Here is an 18,725-nt window from a genome sequence, read left to right as displayed (position 1 = left end):
AGCCTTCCTCAAGAGCTGTAATGACAATGAATGTGGAACTAGTGTTCATATTGCTGTTTTTTTTTTCATGTCTCACCTCACCTATAACCACACGCTGATGTCACAGTCCTCATTCGGCTGTTGAAAACGGAACCGAAACAGCAGGAGACAGAAATCCAATTAAAATTATTTAGCGGTCGTGGGAGAATGCCAGGTGAGAAAACATGTATAGTAATGCCTTACGCATCATTACAAACAAGAAAGCACGCACCAAAAGTAAGGTGCCCACACTCATTTAACACAATGTGACAACATATCACAGAAAAATACATTTTACAAGAAAATCACCTCGCCTATACTTCACTGCACACTTTTTGCGACTTTGTTTAGAAAATTTGTAGCAACTGTTCTTGGTGTGCTCAGTGTCAGCCTAAGAAAAAGGCGCTCTAACACGACAAGCGTGTTGAAGAGCTTCCGGTCGTATTGGACATTGAAGAACCAGTAGGCCGGAGAAACAGCCGCCAGCCCCTCCTCAGCGTTCTTCACCATGAAGAGCTCGCGATCGACCTTATCATAATGAAAGTCGGCCTCTTCAATCTCCTGCCCTGTGAACACGACGCACGGAGCTCCAGGTACGCTCAAGTCCTGTAGTGGCAAGACAATATTGCGCTGTTAGAAACAGTGCATGAGGGATAATTCTTTCTCATCTCTCCATGCTTTAGTCACCCTTTATAAGGTTATGTGCACGTTATACAATTTTCAATGCATGAAATTTTGGTTTATGCGCATTGTTAATTTTGGACCCCAGCCAGCAGCAATCATTTTTTTAAAATGACAACTTTACTACCTTTATTTACTTATAATGAATTTGGTAATGAAATTTGCACCATTACACTAAAGTTATTGCATTTATATTAGGCTTCCGCTGTTTGTATCACACCAAAGCTTAGCAACATCCTTGACCAATGTTTTCAGCAAAGCTCATTAGTACAACACACGCATTCTAGCAGCACAAAATCAGAAGAAACTTGCCTCCTCTTGCACAAGAATGTGTCCGTGGAGCTGCAACTGTTAGGATGCCTGCAAAAAAAAAACGTTTAATTGAAATGCTTGAATGCACTTTTGTTAGTACCTTCCTAAAGTACCCTGAATATGTAACAAAGGCTGTTTTGAAAGTTATTCGCTTTGTAACCTTCTGTGAATATATAAGCAACGGAACATTTCTGCTAAGTTAACACTATCTTATTTATGCCCGCTGCACCTTGAAGACCATTCCCACAGGTCTACAAATATTGTCTTGTTCTTGACATATCACACAATTTCCTTATATACACAGGTAATTGCGCTATATTGCACTAGTTTATTTCCATTGCCACCAGATTCTTTCCATCTAGGACGAGATACGAGTTGCAAACCTCGAAAGAACCAAACCTTCAACCACAGATTGCCCTACAGCTATGCCCATAAGATGAAACCCTGCAAAAAAAAATTGAAACGAAGTGTAGGTCTGAAATACACTAATAAAGCTTTTGTAATAAACTCACGTTGTGTTCGCAGCCTCTCTCGTGCCATTTTTCCTGCACTTCGGAGGGTTTACATCAGGCTTGCTTTGCAAGCATTGAGTTTCATTTGGGATAATTTTATGTTATCAAGCCCTCCTGCTATGCAGGCTGAAGGGTTGACCTTTGTCATTTTTTGAAAGTCGCTGCAAAACTGAAAAAAAAAGTATATAAAAGTGCTTACAACAAGATCCCAACACATACAAAGTGGTGATTTTACTTTACCATGGCATCTACTGAATATGAGGCAAAGAAGTGACGGATGTAAACAGTTCAAATGAGCGCTCTGACTTCACAGTATACTAACACGACCTTATTTCTGGAGGCGTACTTGAACCTGAAAATTTCGATTCACACATGAAAGAAAACCAAGAGTTATGGGGCTGACAGTTTAGGCTTTGTACAAGCACAGCCTTCGTGTCACGGCTAACGAGTCTTCTGCCCAAATGCATTTAAGCACTAGCTTTTCACCAGATCAATTTTTCGGAAGCAGTAGCCGCGTGTCAACAGAACATGAGTCTGCCGAAAAGATGATGAACCTCAAGAAATTTCGGGAGGTACGGAAAAAAGTAATGTTTTTGTTTTCATCTCCAGAAGAATACAAAATTTTGGAAAAAACAGTAAAGCAGATTTTCATTCCGCAAACTTGCAAATTTTAAATAAGAATTTTTTTCGCATGAGAACAAAGGTGCTGCAAAGCCTATTCAGGAATCCTTATTGAGATAATGCACACAGTCGAGTCGACGCAGAGCATGTCATCAGTCTACCCGGTATGATGGTTCAGTGGCTTTAGCGTTCGGACACCGATTAGAAGGTCGAGAGTTTGAACTCGGCCAGTGTGGTAGTCTTTCAATGGAAGCGAAATGCGAAGACGTCCGTCTGCTGTGGGATATCTATCATGTTGAAGAATCCCAGATGGTCTAAATTAATTCTGAGCCCTCCATTACGGCGTCCGTCATAGCCTCCGACTTGCTTCAGAACGTTCAATCTCTCAATTAAAAGAGTGTATCGATTGCTCTGAAGCCTGCTTTAGTGGAGAAATCCAAAAGAATTGTGCATTACTGCTGTTTCCGTTGGTGCGTTTGTTGCTTGTGCGTTTGTGTAACTTAGTTCGCGGTGGCCGCCAAACCGCACACCATTCGGTGCTCCTCCGTGGGTTAATCTCAATACGATATGCACAATTCGCTATTCTCTACTGAACGTTCATAGACGGCGGCGAGTGCTCATGCCACTACCAGCGCACTGGCGGAGTGGTTAAGTGATGCGCCAATGCACTGGCGGGTGGCGTTTCCTGCCACAAGCACCAGATGGATCGTGTGACCCGTGTTGCTATCCAACTAGGAGTGCACACTTTTTGTTCACACACTCGATGCAAAGAAAACCGCGTCATGAGCAAGAAATGCTTTCGCATTAAAAAATGGCAGTCGGTTGCTCGGCTAGGCAAAGTCGAAACAGCGAGGTAGCTCGAGCCGCCTTCATTATGACATGCTTCGTTTTGTTTCACTTGGTTTTGCATCTTAAAACGTTGCCACGCTAAGGTTTGTGTTGTGTGTCTTCCTTCATGGGTTACCTCTACCCCCCGTTACCGTCCAAGCTTACAATCTGGCTACTACCTGCGCGGTTCTTGCTTACTATGTCGTTAGTACCTGCCCAGTGATTACTACTTAGTCACCTAAATGTGTGACATTAGCATAAATTGCTCATTGTGCGTCTTCCGCTGTAGGTAATGCAGTGAGACCTGGCTTAAGAAATGCACAACAGCTAATTGCAGGAACTGCTAGTCGAAGAGAGTAACTACAGCAGTAACAAAAATATTGCATCGCTGTGACTCATCATCGCTGGGTAAAAAAATGTATGCTTATGCACCTTTCCTTGCGTTAAGGTTCGATGTTGGAATGAGGAGTAACCGACACACGACCGACGTAAGCAGTTGCTTGCTACCAAGACATTGTCACGATTATAATGGTTGCAGGAATTGGGCTGATTCCCAAACCGCTGATTTATACCAAATTTGGCATTTTTCTCCAATATTTCAAGGATTTTTTTATGCACTCATGTTTAGCAGGCATTAAACATTGGTTTTTTCGCCATTCACAAAACCATAACTTTTTCAACAAATGCTGCCTCCCCAACCAAGGAGCCTAACATGTTGTAGATGGTGTTTCTCAAACATAGCAGCCAGAGTTGGCTTAACCTTTCAAAGTTCATCAAGTAAGGGTATTTCTCCTTGTCTCTTTGACTGTACTGGTTTACAGCTCGGAAACCCTACGGCGGTACGTGATTGACATCCTTTCCATCATTTGGTGTTCGTCTGGTTACCCGCCGCGGTGGCTTAGTGGTTAGGGCGCTCGACTACTGATCCGGAGTTCCCGGGTTCGAACCCGACCGCGGCGGCTGCGTTTTTATGGAGGAAAAACGCTAAGGCGCCCGTGTGCTGTGCGATGTCAGTGCACGTTAAAGATCCCCAGGTGGTCGAAATTATTCCGGAGCCCTCCGCTACGGCACCTTCTTCTTCCTTTCCTCTTTCAATCCCTCCCTTATCCCTTCCCTTACGGCGCGGTTCAGGTGTCCAACGATTTATGAGACAGATACTGCGCCATTTCCTTTCCCCAAAAAACCAATTTATAAAACCAATTCTTCTGGAGAGGCTTTTCGGCACTCAGACATCAGCCAATCTGTGTGCGTAGTGATGCTTCTCTCCGGCAATCGCACAGATCGCAGCGGCCTGAAACAACAGCATTATAACTGACTGTTACACGAATAGACGTGTGCTATGCAAGGAAACACAGAGTAATGTTTAAGCGGTAGTCTAAAGATGGTGCTTTTGCGGGATACATTTTCACAAACTCACGACCACCTAGAATTTAATGGGTTATTAAAAGGGCCAAAAAGTGGCATTAACACTTTGCCTTGCTCCAACCTGCTAACCGGCGACCAACCCCCAAAGGACTGTGGCTGAACACCAAAAAATATCATTATCACCCCAAGGACCCCAAAAGGGTATCCTTGCTTTCTGTTACCTTTTTCCTGTTTTCGATTGATGGTTGCTAATTTTGTCTTACTAAATTGATCCAAAATATTTCGATATCAAATGGAAGTATCCAAAATATTTCGATACGAAATCACAACACCAGAGAGCCCAAAAATAAACGCTGTTACATTCTGAGCATTTCTGAACATATAAAAGCAAAAATATTTTAAAGCTTCAGCAAATCAAAATAACGTGCTCTTTAGTAGCCTGCTACGCATATTGCTCTTTAATAAAATCGAAATGAAAAAGTATTTTACTGCAGAATGCTCCTCACCAGCTTTTGAAATTCTTGCCGCTCGAGCTGCATTGTGCCTGCTGCCTCGCCGCATTTTCTGCGTGCTGCAAATTTTGTGGGTTTTCGCCTCTTCTACCGTCACTAGGGCGAACCCTTCGCTGGTTTCTAAATCTGTAGCTCAGGGCTACCTTCCAGGAGTCCTGGAAGTTATGAGCAATAAAATATTATTCAGTGCGTTCAAAGTCAGACGTCACTCTCACGCCTGTGACGTCATAACAGGTCGCCGAGTTGAATCGGAGCGACGGAAGTGAGTGAGTGAGTGAAAACTTTATTAGATCTTTCAAGGGTTTCGCGGTTATGAAGTCTCCGTCGTCTTCTATGGCGCTGGCGACTTGAGGCTTCTCGTCAGCAAGGGTGGGCCCCTATTCCAAGCCTCCACTGAGTCGTGCTGCATCATTCGCGTGCTGCACTAAGGCCCCTTGGGTAGTGAGCTCGCCGCTCGTGAGCCGATTCTCCCATTGCTCCGCACTCGGGTGTTCGTGTTGGTGGAATGCTTTGTTGCGTTCGCACTCCCACGTGATATGGTAAAGTGTAGGCGTGGCATCGCACCAAGTTCAGGTGGCTCTGCATTGTGTCGGGAACATCTTATTAAGTATGTGTAGGTTAGGAAAGTAGTTGGTCTGTAATCTGCACCAGCCGGTCGCTTCCTCCTTTGTAAGGGCTTTGTGTGGTGGTGGATATCTAATTCTAGCTCCCCTATGCAAGTTCAAGGTCTCTGCGTATCCCCCCTCGCTAGCCTGTAGGCGGAGCTCCGGAGCATTTGGCTGCCCTGCTCGGAATGCGTTACCTCGAGCTAGGCTGTCTGCCCTTTCGTTCCCCCCTATGCCCGCGTGGCCCGGGATCCAGATTAGGTTATGCCTGGGTTTCTCCTCGGCGGAGGTTACCCCGTTGAGTATTCTAAGGGCTGTTCTGCTGATCCTGCCCCTCGTGTAGTTCCTGCACGTCTCCTTCGAGTCCGTCAGTATGTTGAGAGATCGGCCCGTTCTGTAGCCTTCTGCTGCCGCCGGCGCAACGGCAATCTCTTCGGCCTCCGCTGTGCCGGCGACCTTTGCCGTGGCACACGTGATCATGTTTCCTTCCTTGTTTACCACTACCGTCGCGGCTACGCGTTCTCTCTCTCTCGGCAGCGTCCGTGTATACGGTGTTGTCTAACTGGGCTAGCGTTCTTTCTACGTACTAGGCCCTCGCTTTTCGTCTGTTTTCGTGAAGATTGGGGTCCATGTTTTTCGGCAATGGTTCCACGTTAATGGTTTTCCTAAGGTGGTCCGGTACGTCCGCGTATCTGTCTACTAGTCCGCTCGTGTTCCGACCCAACCTTCTTAGGAGCGCTCGTCCCGTAGGGGTGCCTCTGAGTCTCGTAGTTTGCGTTCCCAGCAGAGCTTCGGCGAGCTCGCTGAAGGTGTTGCTGATGCCTAGCTGGAGCAACTTTTCGTTCGACGTGTTCTTGGGTAGGTGCAGAGCAGTCTTGTACGCCTTCCTGAGAATGGTGTCGGCTTGCTCTCTTTCCGCCTTGGTCGTGGCGTGGTACGGCAGGGAGTACGTGACTCGGCTGACAATTAGGCTGTTGACTAGCTTGAGAATGTCTTCTTCCTTTATTCCGTATCTCTTTTGGGAGACTGTTGATCATACGGCCCACATGCCCTGCCGCCTTGCTCAGCAGGCTGATGGTGTGGCTGCATTTCCTGCTTCCTTGCAACCACATGCCCATGATCCTTATCACGTTCTTTTCCGGGATGTTCTGTCCCTCGAGAATGACCTTCAGTGTCGCTTGGGTGGGATGCTTGCCGACCCTTAGGAGTTCCGACTTCTCCGTCGAGCATCTTAGGCCCCTCTGTCTGGGGTAATTTTCTACGCAAGTTTCCGCTTCCTGTAGTTTTTCTTGCTTCTCCCCGAGTGATCCTTGGGTGACCCATATCTTGACGTCGTCGGCGTACATTGCGTGTTGGATACCCTGGATCTCCTTGAGCTGTCTTGCGAGTCCAATCATTGCCACGTTGAAGAGGACGGGCGATATGACGGATTCTTGGGGTGTGCCTTTGCAGGGGGTGTGAAAGACGTCGCTTCTCAGCTCGTCCAGCCCCACGGTCGCCGTTCTGTCGCTCAGGAAGGCTCTGACGTAAACTTGCGTTCTCCTCCCGCAGTTGGTGTTGTTGATGCCTTCCATGATGGCCGCGTGGCTTACGTTGTCGAAAGCCCCCTTTATGTCGAGGGCCACGACGACGCTTTCGCCCGCCTTCGGCATCGTCTCGAGCACTTCCTCTTTGAGTTGGAGCAGCACGTCTTGCGTAGAGAGGTTGGCTCTGAACCCGTATATGCTTTCCGGGTACCATTGTTCGCTCTCCAGGTGCGACTGGATTCTCTTCGTGATCACTTTCTCGTACAGCTTGCCCAGGCACGACGTTAGAGATATCGGCCTGAGGTTCTCGATCTGGAGCTTCTGTACCTCGTCCGTCACTGTACCTCGTCCGTACCTGTCACAAAGTGATTCCCGCACAGTCTTGACGTGCTTGACGGTGCCCAAGGGCGGCCACGATCGTCGAGCTGGCGAACTACTTTTATCTACGCTTAGCGTGGAAGGCGGTCCCGGGAAGCATTCGGAAACCGAAAAAATCCGAGTTTGCTTCCATTTACATATTGGGCAATGCAGCCGTATGCAACACATGTCGTAGGCATCGCCAAATGCGTCGCGCTGAACGCCTGACGGCTGCAGCAACGCACCCCGCGTAGGAAGCCGGTTTGTTTACAAATCCACGGCCGGTCTCGAGTAGAGCGCCCGACACTTCCACGGCCGGTCTCGAGGGAAGCGCGCGCTTCTCTTCTTACGGCCTTCCCAATGGGGTCTGTTTCCGCTTCCCGCCGCACCTCGGTGTGGTCGCCACAGCCCCACCGCTCCGCCGCTGCGACTGCCGTTCACGCGGAAGGAGAAAAAAATTGGAGGCTTATTAAGGTTAAGCCCAGTGGATGCGAAGCATGTTAAGCAGCTGCACGCCCGGCGCAAAGACGCTGGCGCGGTTGCGGGCACAGAGACTGACGCGACGGCGGGCGCGCGCTGCTTCATCCCTGGCGTGACGTCACATATCACGTGATGCAGCGATGGTGGTGGCGCCGCCGCCGCGTCGCGCGCGACGGCGCGAACCGAAGCGTGGAGGCCTCCCCCGGGCGACGTCCGACGGCGCGATATGAGTCCTATATGAGGCCCCATCTGCAGCCGGTGTGACGTCATCACGTGACGTCACGTCATGTGATCTCACTTCAGGATCAATGGTGGCCACCGCCGGGAGGCGACCGACGGCGCGATATGAGGCCCCATCTGCAGCCGGTTTGACGTCATCACGTGACGTCATGCCACGTGACCTACTTGAAGGTCACTTGAAGGTCAATGGTGGCCACCGCCGCGAGGCGACCGACGGCGCGATATGAGGCTCCATCTGCAGCCTGTGTGACGTCATCACGTGACGTCATGTCACGTGACCCCACTTCAGGGTGAATGGTGGCCACCGCCGGGCGTCGCGCGAAGGCCCGAAACCTACGTTAATATGCTTCGCATAATAACGCGCGCTCGCTCCCAGTTGGGCCTGCGTCAGTGGTAACCGTCAAGCCTTTATATTTTACCTCTTTACGCAAAGACCGCGTAGTCAGCCCCTTTGCCATGGAAGAAATCTGAAACAACGGATTAACAATTGCGCGGTCTCTAGTTTAGCCCGACTGTGTATGGTCGAACGTATTGCTTCGAGCACAGACGTTAACGCGTTTTACTCTTATATTTGGCTAAAAAGCAAGGCTATCGGCTTACATAGTTCTTCTTCCGACAGGTTCTTTATGAGTGTGTAGAATGATATGCGGCATGTAATACTTGGATGGCAAGTTTCAAAGAGTAAATTATTCTGCAACGTAAATATAGCTCCTGAAACTTCAAGCGAAGCTGCTTTAATTTTGCACAACAGCGGCGTTAGCAAGAATTCATGGTGCTCCCCAGGAAAACGCATCATGTCATTCACGAAACGAACGGGTATAGACGGAACCCAACCCTGGCCGCCGGAGCAGAGCACGTTGCACGCACGCGACGTCCAAGATTTCCTCTTGGAACCGGATTTTGAAGTTTGGCGCAAAAATTAAGTTAGTAGTTGACAGTAACTGCAAGCATGAGCTAACTGCCAGCAAAGCAAAATTAGTTCGAAACTGCGTTCTGTCAATAAAATCGGCCTTTACGAGCGAACAGACTTATCTGAGAGGCGATGACTGTAAAATTTTTGCATATTCTCTTGCATTTCTGTAGCCTCGTCATCGCTTTCGATAAAACTCCTGAGGGCGCGAACTTTCCTCACGTCACTCAGGAAACAAAGTAGCACCCCAAAAAGAAGTTTTAAGCAACCTAACGGAGCTCAACTAAACTCAGAGCAATGTGCGTTATACCAGCTGGCTTAGCTTACAATGCAAGGAAATAAAAATTAACATTTGCGATGCTTACATCTTAAAAAAATTCCCCGAATTTAAGACAATAAAGGGCACTGGGCATTCAACTGCATAATCTGAGATCTTTCGCAAAGATATTTAAACCAATTTTTTTTAGGCAGCTTCAGGACACGCCGCAGGTTGAATATACGTGGACAACAAAAATATGGCGCTCTTTATGGTCGCTGAAGTCAATCACTGGACATACATACTCTGAAATTGCAATACTCAGTACGCATCAATATTTGTGGCAGCATACGCAGCTTGTACTGGTTGCTTCTGTTACCTTCTGGTAACGTTAGTCAGGCCAGAATGACGACAAGGAAGCCTGCGTCCAAGTCGAAAATTGTTTATTGGGCGAACTTGTGTCCTCAAACAGGCGGCGCAGCGACAAAACAAAATTTAAAGGTGACAAGGCACTTGAAACATTAGACGCCTAATACGCTTACAACAATTTTGAACATGAAGAGAGACTTGTGCGCGGCTACAGTCATTCCAGAGAAATCTGGTGGCCTCTCGTTTTACAACATAAGCCGAAAGGCCGCGTGCCATTGGCTTCGAGCACGGAAAAATGCATGACAGTTCTTCTTGACACTTGCTCGCACATTTGTAATTAGCATTCTTTTGAGCTATCGATACAGGCCTCTCGTTCAAGGAAGTTGTGATCTATATGAGGGTGAAAATAAGTACATTAAGGACGTGCGAAAAGCGATATCGGCGAAATCGAGTACTATATACATCCCCCGGCAATCAGTTTATTTGACAGTTCAACGTTGGTGTACATGAGTCTGATTTTCAACTTTACAAGTATCGTCTCAAGCCACCAGCTACGGCGCTCTCGGATTTACGGCTCACGCGTCGTAGAGAATATTTTCCTCGATATAGTACATTTTCATGGGACGAGTGCGACAGTTTCGTTCACCAAGATTTCATTCTTTTCCTCTTAGCATTAACTTGTCATTTATTCACAGACCAAGAGACACACGCGAGGAAGTGATCAGAGTATTTCCTTCTGTATTTAAAACCACAAATGCTCGACATAGTTCTGAGAAATGTGAGAGTGATTACTTATTTTAAATGTTTTCATCGAGCAAAGTTTGTGACGAAGAATCTGTGCACAAGTGGATTGTGTTGAAGATACGCAGTTTAAGCATCAGCATTTTGCTTTCTTTGATATCGGTGCTGCGCTCACCATGAACCAACGGGCTACAGCGCAAAACCAGGCAAAAGCCATTCGCCGCCGCAGATGCAGGCGTGGAGCCAGCGGTACGGCCGTCGCGCCTCTAGCGGCGGCGGGCGGTGTAACTTTCTGAGAAAACCTCGCATTTAGGGTGCCTCGATGCGCGCGCGCCCTCTAGGGTGAGGTCACCCTTTGGGAGGGCGAGTGCCACCTCCTCGGCCGGGACGGTCCACCTGCGGCCATTTTCATGCCCTTTCTCGCGGCGGCGCGGCGGCCGTAACACGTGCGTTCGCTCTGTCGCCTTTTCTCTTGGTGCTGACCGGTGGCGCACATCGAAAAATGCCGGGTTGTTGTGTGCCGCAGTGCACCAACCACTCCAGAAAGAGATGGCGAATGTTTCAGTTCCCGAGGGACCCCAAGAGAAGGCTGCTTTGGACAGTAAAGACCAAGCGCGACAAGTGGCAGCCGACAAACACATCGTGCATCTGCAGCGTGAGTAAAACTTTCCTTCGTATGCCAAAGGATTCGCATGTGCGTGCCGTTGAGGTACGCGATTCATTTTTATTGAGAGAACGTGTGGAAGGTCTGAACAGGGACATGTAAATATGATCTCTCTGAAATTAAGTGCCGCTGAGGATTAGCAACTTCGTGCACAGGGATTGTGTGGCAAATGTTGGGAGCAAATTAGATTGCTCACAGAACGAGTATCGCTGCCCGGAAAGTTCCGCACCTTTTAAGAAAACAAAAATGCCCGCGTTCCCTTGACGAGAGAGACTGAAAAAAGAAAAAAAAGGAGGCGTGGTTCGAGTATTTTCCTTCGAATGAGACTTTCTCGCTGAAAAACAGCTTAGGCCTTTTTTGGTGCGCCTGCTCTTCTGACTCACTGACTGCATTTTAACTTGAAACAATGAACATGAAATCTCTTCACAATGGCGCACACAATTCCCCTTCATAGTAAAATAAAGGAAAAGTGCAGTCTATTTCGATTATGTGGGCTCCTAAGCAATCATTATGTTGTGTAAAGGCGAGAGCGTTACTTGTTGCTGAGTGTAGGGCTGCGGCGAAATACTACTGCAATGTGTAGTGCGGCTATGTAATTTTTGCGAGGCTCCGAAAGTTGCTTATTATGAGGTCGCGACAAAGCGAGACGACAAATCGGTCATATTGCGATCTCTCAGCTGGGTTTTATTTGCGGAGTTCTCACCATGCCCTGCCGCCTACGGCCACGCTTTGCTGTCTCGAGTGGTGATGTGGACGCGAGTGATTGAACCTCAGACGGTGAAGACGGCATAACACCGCAACCTCGCTCTCCGAAAACTGAAGGCCAGCTGATGTTGACCGCGGGATTTTCCTTTTAATGCACTCGGTAGCTGCAGAAATATTCCGCTGTCTGCTCGCTCCTTCCTTCCCAAGAAAGCTATGCACCAACTCGCCCAGCAAGAAGTTCTTCTACATTCCTTCACCACGCCGACATGTTTAAACTTGTGCATTGTCACCCCCGCGGTGACAATACACTCGTCATAACCCCCCCCCCGCCCCCCGGGTTAATTACGGGGGGGGGGGGTGCTTGCCACGCATTCCTGCCACGGCAACGGCGGGCTTTTCGCACAACGAGCCAAGGAATGCGAGAGCTGCCCTCGCATTAAAACGTTTAGCGACAGCCGTAACAGTGTACCGACAACAGCTCACATCACTGATGCCACCTAATTGATTTCATTGTTCGGTATAAGATGCGCGGAAAGCCGCTTATAGTATACATGGCATAATTGTGCTCCTGTGCTTGTTACAAATAAAATTAGTGGTACTGTCCTAAAAATTTTATAACAGCTGAGAAAAAGTGAATTTGTTCGATTAGTAATGCATGCGAAAATAAAGCTTCACTTTTTCAGTGCATTCTGCATAGGCTTTTCTTGGTACCTGCTATCACTTATTTCGCACCCTGTCCTTGAGCACATGCACCCCCTCGTCTCTATGACCTGCATTGTTTGCTGCGAGCACATATTCATGATGACTGGAATTTTTGTTCGCACGTTGCTATATTAATTATCTATACTTGGGGTCTGTAAATAAAATCTCGCTCTGGGTGCTCTACGGATGCTCTCCGTCAAGCAAGTGTAAAACAAAGTTTCATTTATGACACACTTGGTTATACTACACAGTTTTGGACATACCAGTTATATGATATACTTGGTTTTGTCTATATCATCTACAGTGAAACAAAAATGCTAATGTGCCTCAACCTTACACATTCATTTGCAGGCTCACTTTGAACCAAGCAGCTTTGAACAGCATCGTTCAGATGGATGGAAAAAGCTGAAGCCGAATGCAGTTCCAACTCTTTTTTCATTCAAACGTAAGTTGTTATTTCTAAAGTCCGGATAAGTATTATATAGCTATTGTTACCTCCATTGCTTACAAGCCGTCTCGGGAACATGCTTGTGGATAGCATTAAATAAAAAAAACATTTTTAACCTTCTGGAAATGTCGGGTTCGTGCACGTTAGCGTACAACATTAACATGCTTGCTCCAGTTTATGTGCGTTCTCAAGAGTACACTGTATAAAAGATGTGATCCTTTGTCCCATCTTGCTTGTTGTAGAAAAGAATGTACTAGCTCGCCAGGTCGAATAAACCTATCTTAAAGTGCATATTTTTATCTTGCAGCTTTACCTAAGGAGCGAAAAGCACCGAAGGAGAGAGCGGCTTCAGAGATCTCGCTCTCAAATGGTAAATCAGATGCGACCCCCGTGGAAGCAAGCAGCTCGTCATGTGAAGGAATAACGCTCTCTGAGACCACGGAGCAGTCTCAATTCAGACCTCCGCTTCAGGAAGATACATCCGAAATGGACTCGTTCCAGGTCAGCAATGTCATTGCTGAGTGTCCACAGCAGGTTCAGGATGCAGACAGGAGAGAGCTAGCCGGCGAACCTAGTGGGACCCAGACTGCTTCCTCGTATTCTGCAGAGCTGAAGAAGCAGCTAGCGGACATCACGAGGAAATACACAGACCTTCAGGACCATCATGCTGCCGCCAGAAACAGTATTAAGGGCCTCAAAAATCAAGTTCAGAGGCTTGAAAGCGAAATCAGGAATTTTTCAAAAAATGTCAAGTTCCTGAATGAAGATCAGCTCCGTGCTCTGTCTAGGAGCAACAACCGGGGCAATTCCTGGACGCCTGAAACGGTCAAGCAAGGCCTTCAAATTAAGTTCGCTTCCGGGACAACTGGATATGAAACGCTCAGAAAGCTGGGATATCCCCTTCCGTCAAACAGGACACTGACTCGCAGGCTCGATGGTTTGAAGTTCCTTCCGGGGATATTTCACGAGGTGATTGACGTCATGCGGTGCAAGGCAATGGCCATGGAGGAGGTGGAGAAAGATTGCATCCTTTTTTTGGATGAAATGGAGATTTCAAGTGGATATGAGTTGGACCGTGCTGAAGATGCGCTCCTTGGAGGAAAGACGCTACCGCCAAAGCCTGACGAGCCTGCCAATCACGCGTTAGTGTTCATGCTAGGCGGTTTAAATCAGAGGTGGAAACAGGTGATCACTTATGAATTCACCGGACATGACGTAGAGGGCTCTGTGCTCAAGCACTATGTCCTTGAGCTTGTTCAATTATGCAGCCAGGTGTCCCTCAGAGTTCGTGTTGTGACATCTGATATGGGTGTGTCAAATCGAGCGATGTGGCGAGACTTTGGCTTTTCAAGCCACAGGAACTCCTCAACTGTGTGCTCTATACCACACCCATGTTTGGATGGAAAGCAACTGTTTTTCACGGCTGACCCTGCACACGTTCTCAAAATTCTCAGAGGACAGTTACTAAGTTCATCAGTTTTTACGTTGAGTGACGCCACTGTAAAGGAGAACAACCTGCCATCATCGGAGGTCAAACTCGAGCATGTTCAGGCTGTGCTCGACTATGACGCAGAGCACGAGCTCAAGGTAGCGCCCAACCTATGCGAGGTGCACACTAGCAGTGGGCATTTCACGAAAATGAAAGTTGGTGTTGCCGTTCAGTTTTCCCGCGAAGCACCAGCTGCTATTCGGTTTTTAATAAGAGCATCTGTAATTGAAGAAGAAGCTGAAACCACTGCATGGTTTTTGGAGCTCATTTTCAAATGGTATTCTCTAATGTCGTCTCGCAACCCAACAATGGCCTTAAGTCGCAGGAGTATGGCCAAGTATTATGCCGCCCAGGCACGTTGCACACGGCAATGGAGACCATTAGAAGTACGAAAATGGGGTCCACATCACTGTGGAAACCATGCCAAGCTGGCCTTCTCATTGCAACAGCCGTTGTCATCCACCTCCAAGAAGTGTTGCTGGGAAATGAGGGGTACGATTTTTTTATTACCAGCAGACTCTTACAGGATTGTCTGGAGAACCTCTTTTCGGTCGTTCGACTAAGAAAACCTGTGCCCAGTGCGTATGATATGAAATGCGCTCTGAGGCTTGTGAGCGTGAGCCAGTTTTTATTTACCCCACGGACGACGAGCTACGATCTCGATGACCGCGAATATCTGGTAGACCTTCTCTCCCAGGCAAAGAAAGAAAGGACAGAAGTGGAAGCTGATGAGATAAATGACTCAGAAATTCTGTTCATTGAAGAACTGTCCACAACAGAGTGCAGCATTCTACACTACATAGGAGGCTTCATTTTGAAAGGAATCTTGCCGTCTGTCAGCTGCCAGCAATGCAAGGATGCCCTACTGGGATGTGCTAGTGACGAACATGCCTCTCTGACTGCTCTGAAGGAATATGTGTCAGAAGGTGACAACCTAATTTATCCCAGTGATGATGTGATGCACATGCTCAAAATCTACGAGGAGCACTTTGTAGGGATAAACTCATGGTGCACAGGCAAACTAGTGACAATGAAGTCACCTGTCCGCTCACTTACAGCATACCTAGGAAAGGTCTGCTGCAAGCAAGCATACCGACCGCGCTTGAAGCTGTGTGCAAGCCATGATGAAGAAATACGGAAAACGCTGATCGACAGGTACGCAAGACTGAGACTGCGCATCTTCCTCCGACACCTTCAGAAAGCTCGTCTCAATGGTCACGCAAGCAAGACGTGTGCGGGAGTTAATTTAACCTAAGCTTCTATCCACGCTGAAGTACACTCAGGCTGCTAGCATTAGCAGAGTTCCTATTTTTACACCTAATAAGTGTCCTAAATTGCACTGACTCCAGGTTCTGAAGACAAGAATAACCTGTGCAAACATGCCTTCAAAGTACCCTGAAATATTTTTTTTCGGGGCAAATAAACAACATTCATGGTTTTAAACAATATTAATGATTGTTTGTTTTCAACTAACCTCTGATCGCGGCAATATATTGTTATTTTGTCTTTAAAACACTGTGTTAAGTGCGCGTTGAATATACTAATGCAGTCGACTCTCATTAGTTTGACCTATTAATGACCTCAAAATTTCGATTCCATTCGAGTATAAACGGATGTCTTTTCACTGCGACTAATAACTTTCCTCATTTGACCAATATACAGTGGTCCCGCCAAGTTCGAATGGCCGACTACACGCGTATAAAAATGCCTGGAGATATTTGGGGTTTTCTGTGCACAATGCATGCATGCGCGGCTCAGGTACTGCGATATTCGGTTCGTGTACGTGTGGCGAATGCGCTGGCTTTTATTTCTTAGGACAAGGTACGTAAAGCACATTATTCTTTTTTCTTCTACAAAAAAACCGTCATTCTAGGTTGACAATAAATGTGAATAAGGCAACTGGAGCGTTCTTAATTAGTTACACAATTGAGTAATTGAATGCAATCTACCTGCTTATGATATTGCTGTTATTAATTTATTTTAATCCTGCAGTTAGGTTCCTAGTGCGCTCTATGAACTCTTTCCAATCTAGCACCCGAGTCGCCGTGTGCTAGGAGAAACGACCGTCCAAATCTTAAAATATTTGGACAGTTGCCCCTTACAAGCCTGTTCTGTTGACACTTCATTAGAAAAGGCGTGAAACGCAGTTATATTGTCTTTTGGTCGCGAAGACAAGCGCGCTTTTGCAGCGGCAAGTGCAAAAAGCCTGTTGGCGCACGCCCCGCGCCTCTGAAGTGGGCATGGCAATGGCGGCCGCCGTAGCAGACGACGCAGTTGTCTTCACCCTCAGCGGAGCGCGCGCGCATCGAGGCACCCTACTCGCATTGCTTCCGCGGCGAATGCGAAGGCCGTATGAAAGAGCGCGCGCGCCTACCTCGAGACCGGCCGTGACACTTCCAATATGTTTCGCGACAGCGCCGCCAGGGGATGGGCGCATGAGCAGTCGTGTCGTGAAACAGGCGGATTTAGCATGTGGCCGAGGAGTTCGAGCAGGGCGCCCAGAGAGGGGCGCAAGCACGTATGCTGAACACATGACTGCGATGCACGCAGCAATGCGGGATCACATGGTCCAAAACAATCCCCAGCTTCGCGGAAACAGGTACCCGCGGTGGGACCCAGAGGTGGAGGCGGTGTGGCTGGAGCGTCGTCAAGCTAATCGCTACCACCGTACAGCCGTTGAGGGCTTTCCCGAGGTCATAACGGTAACATGGTCTCGTTATGTGCACCTCAAACAAGGAATGCAGGCACTGGTGCAGGCAAGCTCGCCGAGCATAACTTCCCTATCATGAAGTCAATGCACGCGTATGGCAAGTCGGCAGCGAATAAATTATGGAAGTGCGTGAGGTCTATGGATCCCCCATTTCCGTCAATCAAGGATGCGATGACAGGGCAGCCAGCTGAAAACGAGGAGAAATACCCCAGGCTATACTATATGCCTCCTTCTACGGAGCGACGGTGTCGTCTGAGGATCGTGGTGCGGAGCCTGCAAATGCGCAGTGGGCTGAGGGAGACGTCCGAGGAAATGGAGCTACGCTGGACCATCTCCAGAATGACTGTCGACACAGCTTCCACTCGCATCAGCGCTCGCACTGCTCCGGGACCCGATGAAGCACCAGCAAGTTTGGTGAAAGGCCTCGGCCCCCCTAATCACAGGAACAGCTCGACGAGTATAATAAAAGGGACGCCTATCCTGAAGGACAGGAGACATGAGAGAGTCGTGTTCATCCCTGAGTGTAAATAGTCAATGGCAAACCTGCCCGACTATCCCGCCATCACCATCACCAGTGTGATGTATCGGCTCTTTGAGCGAATACTAAACGAGTGGCTCAGTGTCCAGGCGGAGACAAGAGAAGTGCTGACCGAACTCCAAAACGACTTCCGCGCGGGCCGCCGGCGGGATGGTAATATCTTCGTCATCAGGTAGTGCGCAGATATCGCTCGTAAGGAGGGCGTTCGTTGCTTTGCTGCTTACAGGATATGGAAAAAGCATACGGCTATGTGGCTCATGTGGCCCTATTATCGCGCTTGATGGCCCTGGGGCTATCTGAAGTTCTCGTGACGGCCATCTGGCGCCTCTACATGTGGAACACCATCACTGCGTGCTTCGAGGATGTGTCGTCGGGGCGCATTGCGGTGACCGAAGGCCTCTCCTCAAAGGCTGCCCTCTGTTGCCACTGTTGTACATTGTGGATGTGGCGAGCCTGCAGCGAGCCCTACTTCGGTCAGGCAAGGGCTTCGCCCGAGGTTCAGCACCAGAGAAATCGACAAAGGCTGCCGGCTGCCGGCGTTGGCTTTCGCCGGCGACTTGGTGGGCATGGCAGGGTCCGCGGCAGATTTACAGGGTCTCGTGAACATCTGCCACGACGAGCTCTCCCTGCTTGTGCTGCTGTTCAGCGCGAAGAAAACTGCGATAGTCCGACTGACAGGGGAGAGCACTGACAAAGTCGAAGTGTCACTAGGAAGAGGCAAGCTGCCCATCATCTGCTCTGTCTATCGATACCTGGGAGTGACCCTCATCGTCGAGGAGGGCATGTACACGAGCTACGAGGCCGCGCTCCGAAAGACTGCTGTTCGGGCCCAGCGCATCCTCCGAGACCGATGTCTCTGGGGCTACAGCTGATATTTAATGGTGCGTGCCCTTTGGAAGCTGGTGCACGTACCGGCGCTGACGTGCGCCAACGCCTTGATTTGCCTCTCGGCGAATACGCGCCAATGGCTAGAGAGGCGGCAGCGCGAGGTTGGACGCACCGTCCTGGGCTGTCATGGCCATGTTGCCGGCGAGGCCATCCAGGGCGAGACGGGATCGTCAATCTTCGAGGCCCGGGGGGCGAAGAGCAAGTTGGCAAACCGCGGCCGCCTGCTCTTCTTTTCACGCGAACGGTGG

General features: G+C 48.6%; 1 pseudogene; it reads left to right on the top strand.

Annotated features, from left to right (window-relative positions):
- Window positions 1-10,734: 10,734 nt before the first annotated feature.
- LOC144130227 (uncharacterized) lies at window positions 10,735-15,596 on the top strand (annotated as a pseudogene).
- Window positions 15,597-18,725: the final 3,129 nt, after the last annotated feature.

Source organism: Amblyomma americanum, chromosome 4 (genome assembly GCF_052857255.1).
Source record: "Amblyomma americanum isolate KBUSLIRL-KWMA chromosome 4, ASM5285725v1, whole genome shotgun sequence".
In the NCBI taxonomy this organism is placed as follows: Eukaryota; Metazoa; Arthropoda; class Arachnida; order Ixodida; family Ixodidae; genus Amblyomma; species Amblyomma americanum.
This window is presented reverse-complemented; position numbering and strand designations above follow the sequence as displayed.